A 9219-nucleotide genomic window follows, 5' to 3' on the forward strand; every position below is an offset into this window, starting at 1 on the left:
AGCAGCAGAGGTTATATTGAGAGATTCGAGGTTTTCATCAACATTTGCTATAACAGTCCTTCGGTTAAAAGAAGATACACTATAACAGATTACAACACACTGAGAGCACCACAATATTTTAGCCATATGTTTTCATGGTATACGTGTAAGTATACGTGGTTCTACTATACACGAGCTGCTATATAGGATCGACTGTACAGCATCCACAATAACAAATCTACTATGCCTGGTCCGCGATGAAGATCCATTATAAACGATCCGCTTTACACGATCCACTATGCTGGATCCACTTTACAGGATCGAATATATATGATCCAGTATGCTGAATGCAATGTTAACGATCCACTGTGCTGAAACCACTTTACATGATCACTATTCTGGATCCACCACGCAAGATCTACTATGCACTATTTACGATCATCTATGTTGAAAGATGAAAGATTAAAGATACACTATAAAGGGTCATATATGTATTACTCACTATACCCAATCCATATGCTGGATCCACTATGCACATTCCGCTATATACGATCCATTATAAACGATCCACTTTACACGATTCACTATACTGGATATACTTTATAGAATCCACTATACATTATCTAATATACAGGATCCAATATGCTGGATCCTCTATGCAAGATCCAGTATATACGATCCTCTTATACACCATCGCAAGCGAGTACTGCTTGGGATCATTGTATCTTACGTGACGGTTTTATTGATATCTTGATATACCCAGCCCTAGAAAACAGGAGATTTATGAAGATACAGAGACTTACCCTTACTGATATAAGTTTTCAGAATATCATTTGATAAAAGTTATCAGACACTGGGTAAATGGGAATTTTCTTCCCAATGTCGTTGCTCCACGGACAAGAGAATATCCAGGTATTTCAACTTATAACGTGTATATGCATGTGAAATACCGAATTTTGTAACAATCCAGCTGACGTTGACGAATTTCAATCGTAACATAAAATTCATATCATTCGCTTTCAATACTGTATTTAATATTGGAAATTCACTACCACAATATCTAAATTACTCGCTTCGGATAATTAAGACATTCTGCTGGATTCCCGTCGTCGGTTTTCTTTTTAACTACATCTAACAGTGTGTCAAATAACGTTATACTTGTCTCCCGAAGAAAAAAACGTACGTCAACGTGTACATAATTATATATTTAGGCAAAGCAAGGCGAAAGCGAACAAAGATGATAGTTTACAAGTAGACTCACAGAACTTCCAAACAGTTTCCAAACTTATAGAAACTCGTGAAGTTTTTTGAGGTATATATATATATCTTGAGAATAACAAATGTGACCGAACGAGGTTACCAGAAAATTCCAAGTAGTGAATTACCTCTCACCCTTACTGCCTTCCCGTTAAATAAGTTTCCTTATATTCCTACAACGCTTTATATTATGAGGACTACGGAAAACTATGGTCGTGTAGGGTTCGCTACTAATAAGATACAAATTATTATTGCTATGCAATGGCGTGTGGCAATTTCTACCAGAATATATGACGTTTTGTATTGCTCAGTTTTATGACGCATATGGAATCTACCATTTGTTGCTTAGGGCAAGTTAATATCTCGTCGAATACCCCCGAGAATTACGATTATGGAACGGTTTCCTATGATTACATATACATATCATTAAATGCATCACGTGCGACCTCCAACAGTGATGCAGTCATTTGTTTGACAACACAATAAACAGTTTAATACTTAAATTACCAATACACCTTTATCATTTGATAATGGTGAGAACTGATTGAAACTATGCAAGAACTAGTCAATCGTAACGTTGATCTTTGTTAAGCCTCGCAAGCCTTAGTATAGAAAGAAATACCAAAGGCAGTTGATGGTTCACCAGTGACCACGCACTTTTACACATACTCCATTTGCTTTTCTCTTACACGTAGTAAAATAATTAAAATATATGAACTTCACAGCTGGATTTCCATTACACACACCAAAAACTTCTTTAACGTATCACGTATCACATAACATACTGTGGCATGTGTGTGTTTCATACGGGGATTTTTCGTGGATGTCCATAGTTGTCCATGAGTATAACCTGCCAACAAGGTAGACCTTCTCTCTTAAAATGAGAGACTGAAATTTCAGTCTAATCGACTGAAATTTCAGTCTAATGATGGATGGGATAAGGGATCAGACTACTTAGACTGAATTCCAGTCTGAAATGTAAAGACTGAAGGTCAGTCTTAATTAGACTAAATACTCTTCAGTCTAATAGACTGAAAATCAAACCACTTTAGACTGAACAGTCAGCAGTTTAGACTGATTTATTGCAGCACCAGTCTTAATAAGATTGAATACTTTCAGTCTATAAGACTGATATCAGACTGAACAGTCGGTCCTTTAGACTGAATTACAGTATTACACATCACAGCTATACTGTCAATTTTATAAATTGCAAATTCTGGATTGAACAAGCTTTTCTATAGATCCTCCGTGTTGGCTAAGTGCTGGAATTCTTCAATAAAGATGCAGTTAAGGTCATCAAGACAACATTCAATGATCTGTTAATGCAGGGGAATTTACTGAAAGGTGCTACTTCATGGAGTGACTTCACCTTCACATCCAATCATGTTAGGCTATAAAGACCAGAAAATCATTGTGACAGTCACACACAAAGTACATTAAAAATGGTATTCCATCAAGAAATATAATTGTCAATATCCACCGAACAGTAATTTTATTCCCACTAACCCACTTATATATTCTTATATAATTTTTAATATATTAAAAAAAAAACAGAAATCAAAACTACAATATTCTGAGGGATGTTCAACAAAACATGTTATCTTTGCAACAAACGTTCAAATTATAAAGATACTTTACATAACAGTGACATATTTTCAGTTCAATATTAATCTGTCAAATTTCTGCTTGAATTGGGCCTGGATCTAAAATGTTCTTTATTTTTTTTGGAAAGGATTAGGTGAGCTGAGAACAGATCAGTGGTGTCGCCAATGGGTGGCCTGGGGAACCCCTCCCCCGAGAAGGAATTCACAAATAGACATATCACCAACCAAGATTCAAATGTCTGGCAACACCACTGTAACAGAAAGCACTTTAAATTCTTTGTATGTCACCACCAGGTGGTAATACCCTGGAATTCATTGACAACACAGCTGTAAATTGAGTGGTTATATACCCAGCTGATCCCATCTCCCGATCTCACTGAACTTTCAATTTTCCACTGTAAAGGATATAGTAACTATACGATCCTGCCTTTACAAAAGGGATAGGATGGAAACACGACGATAGTACAATGGATCTGGTACATTGCCTTTTTTCCAGTTGTGAATCATTAATGTATAGTAGCAACAATTTTCTTAGAATGATTTCAAAATGGGGAAAACATATGACAAATTTTCAGCAGGTTATTTATAAAATATTAGGAATGGTCAAACTATATATCAGTGCGGTGAACATTTAATACTTTGTGTTTCAATGATATAGATTGGCGATTGCTGAAAGTCATTATCCAGCACACACAAAACAAAATGTTACAAGCAAGCAGTTGACAGAATGGCACAAACTTCATAATGGCTATTAGATAAACATGAACTATTATATACTGCATTCACGATTTCATGATATGGCATTCATATAAAGCAAATTTGTATGCAAAAACAGTACATGTGACTATTATACCACCCTCAATTATTTCTTAACTTTCTGATAGTAATCATATATAGTGATTTTGATTGGGATTTCAATCAAATTTTAAAGTTTTATAAATTATCTCACGTGAATCCTTTAATGTCCGCCTCTAGCTGAAAAAGAAATGTCACTCGAGAGTCGACTAAAAAATTGAAAACAGTTTTGACTCATTACATCACTAAAATTTAAAAAAAATGGGGGGGGGGGGAATAATGAGGAAAGGATATTCTCAAATGGAATTTTCTACAGTTACTGACTTTATAATAATCAGGTTACTTGCTTTTCATGGAACAAATTATGGAATATTGTGCACAATAAATAATATTAGCTTAATTAATTGCTTAATTAAATAAACCTTCAACATAGTGAGTGCAGTGAAATGTAGGAACATTAAAGTAAACATTAAAATAACATGCTCGAAAAATCATACAACAAAGTTTTTTTGGCAACTAGGTGTTTGTTTAATAACATTCATAATTAGATCAGTATCATTAAAAAACATTTTTAAAAACCAAAAATCAATTAAATATTTATTTCTGGAGCCCTCCCTATTCATATAAAACTGTTTGTAAACTCCGGGTAATCAATTTAAGGGCATTTCCATGAAAAAGTGGACATGGGCTCAAAATATAAATTCTGCAATGACATCTTGTCATTGGTTAAATGTTGTTGTAAACATATCCAAGTTTGTTGAATCAATATCATACCTTCCGAAATATTGATTTTTTTTGTAGAAATTTGCATATGAAGTGAAAGGATGCTGTAATGCAAATTTTGTACACAAATTATGAACAGAATTGTTTTTGCTCTCCTAAGAAACTAAATGGTGATACTTTACTGATTTGTTCATTTATTGCTTACATAGGGCACTAACTTCAGATATCACTACCAACCTTTTGAATATAAATTCCAAAATAATCTATTTTTTGCTTTATTCAAACCTCTATTAGCTGATGTAACGTGAGTTACCAAAATAATTATTTTTTCCCCATACATAAAATATGTCACTATTAAAAATCTCATCATTGGATTTTGGTTTCTACTCATCATCCCTAAATGTAAAACAAGTAAAGAAATATTGTGCACCCCACTATGTTAAGTAGGGTAGGTGATGCAAATTGTAACGTGAGTTACCATGTAACGTGAGTTACCATACAATATAATCATGCTTACAATGTAGACAATTATGCTACCAAGTCAAACTGAAGCACCAAATGTGGTGCATGAACATGGCCAGAATATAATTGTTGGTTTTCATTGTTTTATAATCATTGTTAATATTTAGTGTTTACAAGGGTCCACAAATCGGGAACCTGGAACCGGAGAGCCGTTACCTGTCATTATCCGGGTAACCGGAAAAATATTACCCTTGTGTATCGCGATTTTCAGGAAACTACATATCGGATGCTATACTAAATGAATTATATTCTCCAATGACAATGTTTTCATGTTCAAATAGGTGTAAGATAAGGTATAAACCCTTCCTCAACAATTTCTATTTGCTTTTGTTTCTTTCATTAACTTGTTAATAAATTAACATCACTACTAACATTGCACTGCCGCGGCTGCTTATGTTTGCTCTCCCATATAAATATCCAATTTAGCTCTTTAAACAGTTTTTACTCCTACTATCTATTATGCAGGCCCAGGGTTCGCATTAGCTGCAGGATTGCATGATTCCCACAATTTGATCCAATTTGGAATAAACATTTAGTTAAAAACCACTTGCGATTATTATTTTTTAGTAATCCCATCTATTATCCATTAGTAACATCTCGTAAATGTCAGTCTTTCCTTTTATGAAATAAACGAATGAAAAAATAGTAATTGTGAGGATTCTTTCAATTTCTTTGAACATGGTAGCCTAACACCACACTAAGTCAATGGGGTAATCTAGCCTAACCATCTGTTTATTTGCTGAAATTGTGACGCAGTTATAAGATATCTATGGAATACTATATTATTGTTGTTATCTTCGACCACATGGTAGCCTCACACCACTCTAAGTCAATGGGAAAATCTTGCCTAACCATAGACCTAGCAAAAAAAGTCAAACTTTGCATAGAATTCGGGTAATAAGTTAGAAACCGGGTAGTATTGCGTCAGGTAAGGGGTACCTGGATACCAACGATAGCAGGCTCTGTGTGTTTTTTTCTGGGATCGATGGTGGTGTCTAACATTTCTGTTACACCTTATTCGAATCTAGGTCAGATTTCCGGCATGAGACGTTTCTCTATGCGCGAGTCTTGACACCCTTTAAAGGGAAGTTTGATTTTTGTACATTAAGCTAGGCCAGATATAAGAAAACAGGGGCTGCTAATGCTGTTAGACAGTGAAAGACGCCATTCTCATAGTAACCCATAACCATATAGATACATCCATGAAATATTACTCTATACTATCACAGGGCCTCTTGAACCTCGCCACTTGCAACAATATCACACAATCTTTATCATTGATGTCAATTGTTTTGGCTATTTCCGCCAGTGTTCATTGGCTTTAATGTTGAATGATATGGAGCACTGTAGTGATTCCTACAGTATTTGAAACTGTAAATAAGTTAATAACAGTCACATTGTGTTACAAAATGAATACAAGAAGTATTTTTATTAAGGCTTAAACTGTTACATAAGAATTAATAAGATTGAATTGTGTCAGCAACTTATATTTTATGAACTGTTTTATGCGTGGACAAATTGTAACGTGAGTTACCGTAACGTGAGTTACCGAGTCTTGCATCATTTTTATGCAACTGGACAATGATATAGGATTTTTTTGGCAACCTATACGTTTACTAGTACGTAAGGTATAACTACCATATTTCACTTTTCTTTGAGTTCATTTAGTATGAGGACACTTTTTGAATAATATTTGTTTTCCAATTTTGGCGCTTTTAGGAATGTAACGTGAGTTACCGACACTTTTTGCCTTATAAAATCTACAAGAAGCAATTTTTTTCTTTTTTTTTTTGCTGAGGTATGCCTCAGCATCGTGGTTACTACTGTAGCAGAAGTAATTGATCAAACTCAAGTGTTAGTAAATTATATGGTACAAAAAGAAGACGAAAAACATCAAAAATGTAACGTGAGTTACCGTGGAAATGCCCTTAACGTTTTAGGGTATGTGTTAGTTACTCCTTAAAGGCATTGAAGATTTGTCCCAAACAGCATGCAGCCATCTGAAAAAGTTAACTTTCTGTTGCTTGCAAGTGATGTTTGTTCGTGTCGCTAAAAAAGACAGACAGTAATGAAACGTGATACCTTGATATCTTTAGCTGGACCTGAGATGTTCATCGCTGCATCGTTTATACACTGTAATGTGGGTATTGACCGTAGCTGTATGTACTGACTGTACACTAGTGTCTAATTACCGACGGTAGCAAGCTGTGTTTGTATTTTCTGGGATCGATGGCAGTGTCTAACACTTCTGTTACACCTCATTCGAAACTAGGTCAGATTACCGGCATTAGACGTTCTTTTTGCGCGAGTCTTCACACCCTTTTAAAGCTACTCCATGCTGACACACGTGGTTCCGGACTACAGAGCAATAAAAAAGTAACATTCACTCCTTGAAGTAACTCCATGCTGGCTGCCCTTATAGATGTGGCATGGATACGGACGAGAGACTTCACTTCTGTTGGTTGCAAAATTCCATACACCATGGAAGCATGGAACTCACAAAACTATTGTTGTAAAGGGGGAGCATAGTCTATGTTAAATGTATGTTCTACGCCTCTGTCCCAGCTGGAATGGCCAGTTTATCTGCCACAATGAAGAATTGTTTGGGGTTCAATTCTGGTCCGAGAGATAGGATGAAAGGCTGTCAATATTGTCCTTGTCTGCCCTGTGCTGCACTCTCAATATCTGTGCCCTCCTGTTTGGTGAAGATAAAAATAAATGTGATAAAGGACAAGCAATATGGTATAAATCAAAACATTCTTAAAAAAAGATATGTTGAGAGGTAGAGAGACTAGACTAGAATAATATTTAGGAGAGAATGGAGAAACAAGAACATGACTGGCATTGTACAAAGGAGATATATCAATTCACGATAGGCAGCAATATGTCATCCATGGCGGGTGAGATGTGTTATGTGAAGGTGGATTCAAATTCAACCTAACATTTATGGGTTATCATGTTGATTTTGGCAGGTACATGGTTACCAAGCAAGGTTTGTTGTTAGTTGTTTTCAGAAATTTCTCTTTTTAAGGATAAATTGTTCATGACATCTCCTGATTCCATTACATCAGCATAGAAAACCAGTGAACAAGGAATATGATTTACATTTTAGCCTACTGATTTCACTAATATGTCTATCTGCTTGTAAAAGAAACTGATTTCATAACATTAGTGAATAATAATATTACTGTAAAATCTTATAATAAAGACTGATGGCCCACTATATGTTTAATAAAATAACAAAAGCATACCAATTCTTTTCCAGTTTCCACATGATTTAAATACAATGGTAATGGTTTAACAGAATCGTGTTAGCTTCATGCTGTAATGGCTGTAGAAGTCACTACATTTTTTCAAATAATTAAGGGTACTTACAATCTATGCATAATAGTACTGTGTTTTGCAATTTCTTGAGCATTATTATGTTCAAGTATTTGTTATGAGGTTAACCTAGCCTAGATTCATTTGGGACGATCGAGTACATATTGCAGTCCTGACAAGCGTGCTTATTCGCCCGACGATTGGGTTCATATGCAGGACAGGCGGGCTAATTTGCCCAACGATCTGGTACCGTGATAGCTTCATGCTGTAATGGCTGTAGCAGTCACTACATTTTTCAAATAATTAAGGGTGCTTACAATCTATGCATAATAGTACTGTGTTTTGCAATTTCTTGAGCATTATTATGTCCAAGTATTTGTTATGAGGTTAACCTAGCCTAGATTCATTTTGGGACGATCGAGTACATACTGCAGGACAAGCGTGCTTATTCGCCCGACGATCGGGTACATATGCAGGACAGGCGGGCTGATTTGCCCGACGATCGGGTATACATACGCAGGACAGGCGGGCTGATTTGCCCGACGATCGGGTACATATGCAGGACCGGCGTGCTTATTCGCCCGACGATCGTGTTAATAGGCCCCACCAATTATAACAACAGCCTAGGCCTAGGCCCTATTTGCTATAGTACAGCCTAGCTAGGCCTACCTCGCGCACAAGCCTAGAATAACTAACGTTACGAACTGCCAAGCTATTATTCTGTATTAATTGGAAAACAACAAAAAACATACATACATACCCTCGAACACTGTTATCACTTCTTCGTGGAAACCTTTATTTGTAAGAAAAGTTCTTAAAGACTCAGCCATTGCTAATTTATAACCTTTACTCTAGCTTAGACATACGGTCGTCTGTCTCGTTCATGCCTAGCTGTGTGTACGGCGTGCGTACGTACAGTACAGCGAGTACCTGGCTAAGCGAAGAATATAGTAGTATATATGTACACAAGTTGTAGCGCTCGTTGTCACACTTATTTTTGTGCGGCGTATTTGCAAGT

The 9219-nt window shown here is 35.9% G+C and overlaps 1 protein-coding gene across 2 annotated transcripts in view; it reads right to left on the minus strand.

The window, feature by feature from the left end:
- LOC139969978 (NLR family CARD domain-containing protein 4-like) overlaps positions 1 to 9219 on the minus strand; it is a 585990-nt gene that overhangs the window by 208180 nt on the left and 368591 nt on the right. The window lies entirely within an intron of this gene.

The sequence above is a fragment of the Apostichopus japonicus genome, chromosome 7, assembly GCF_037975245.1.
Source record: "Apostichopus japonicus isolate 1M-3 chromosome 7, ASM3797524v1, whole genome shotgun sequence".
Taxonomy (NCBI): domain Eukaryota; kingdom Metazoa; phylum Echinodermata; class Holothuroidea; order Aspidochirotida; family Stichopodidae; genus Apostichopus; species Apostichopus japonicus.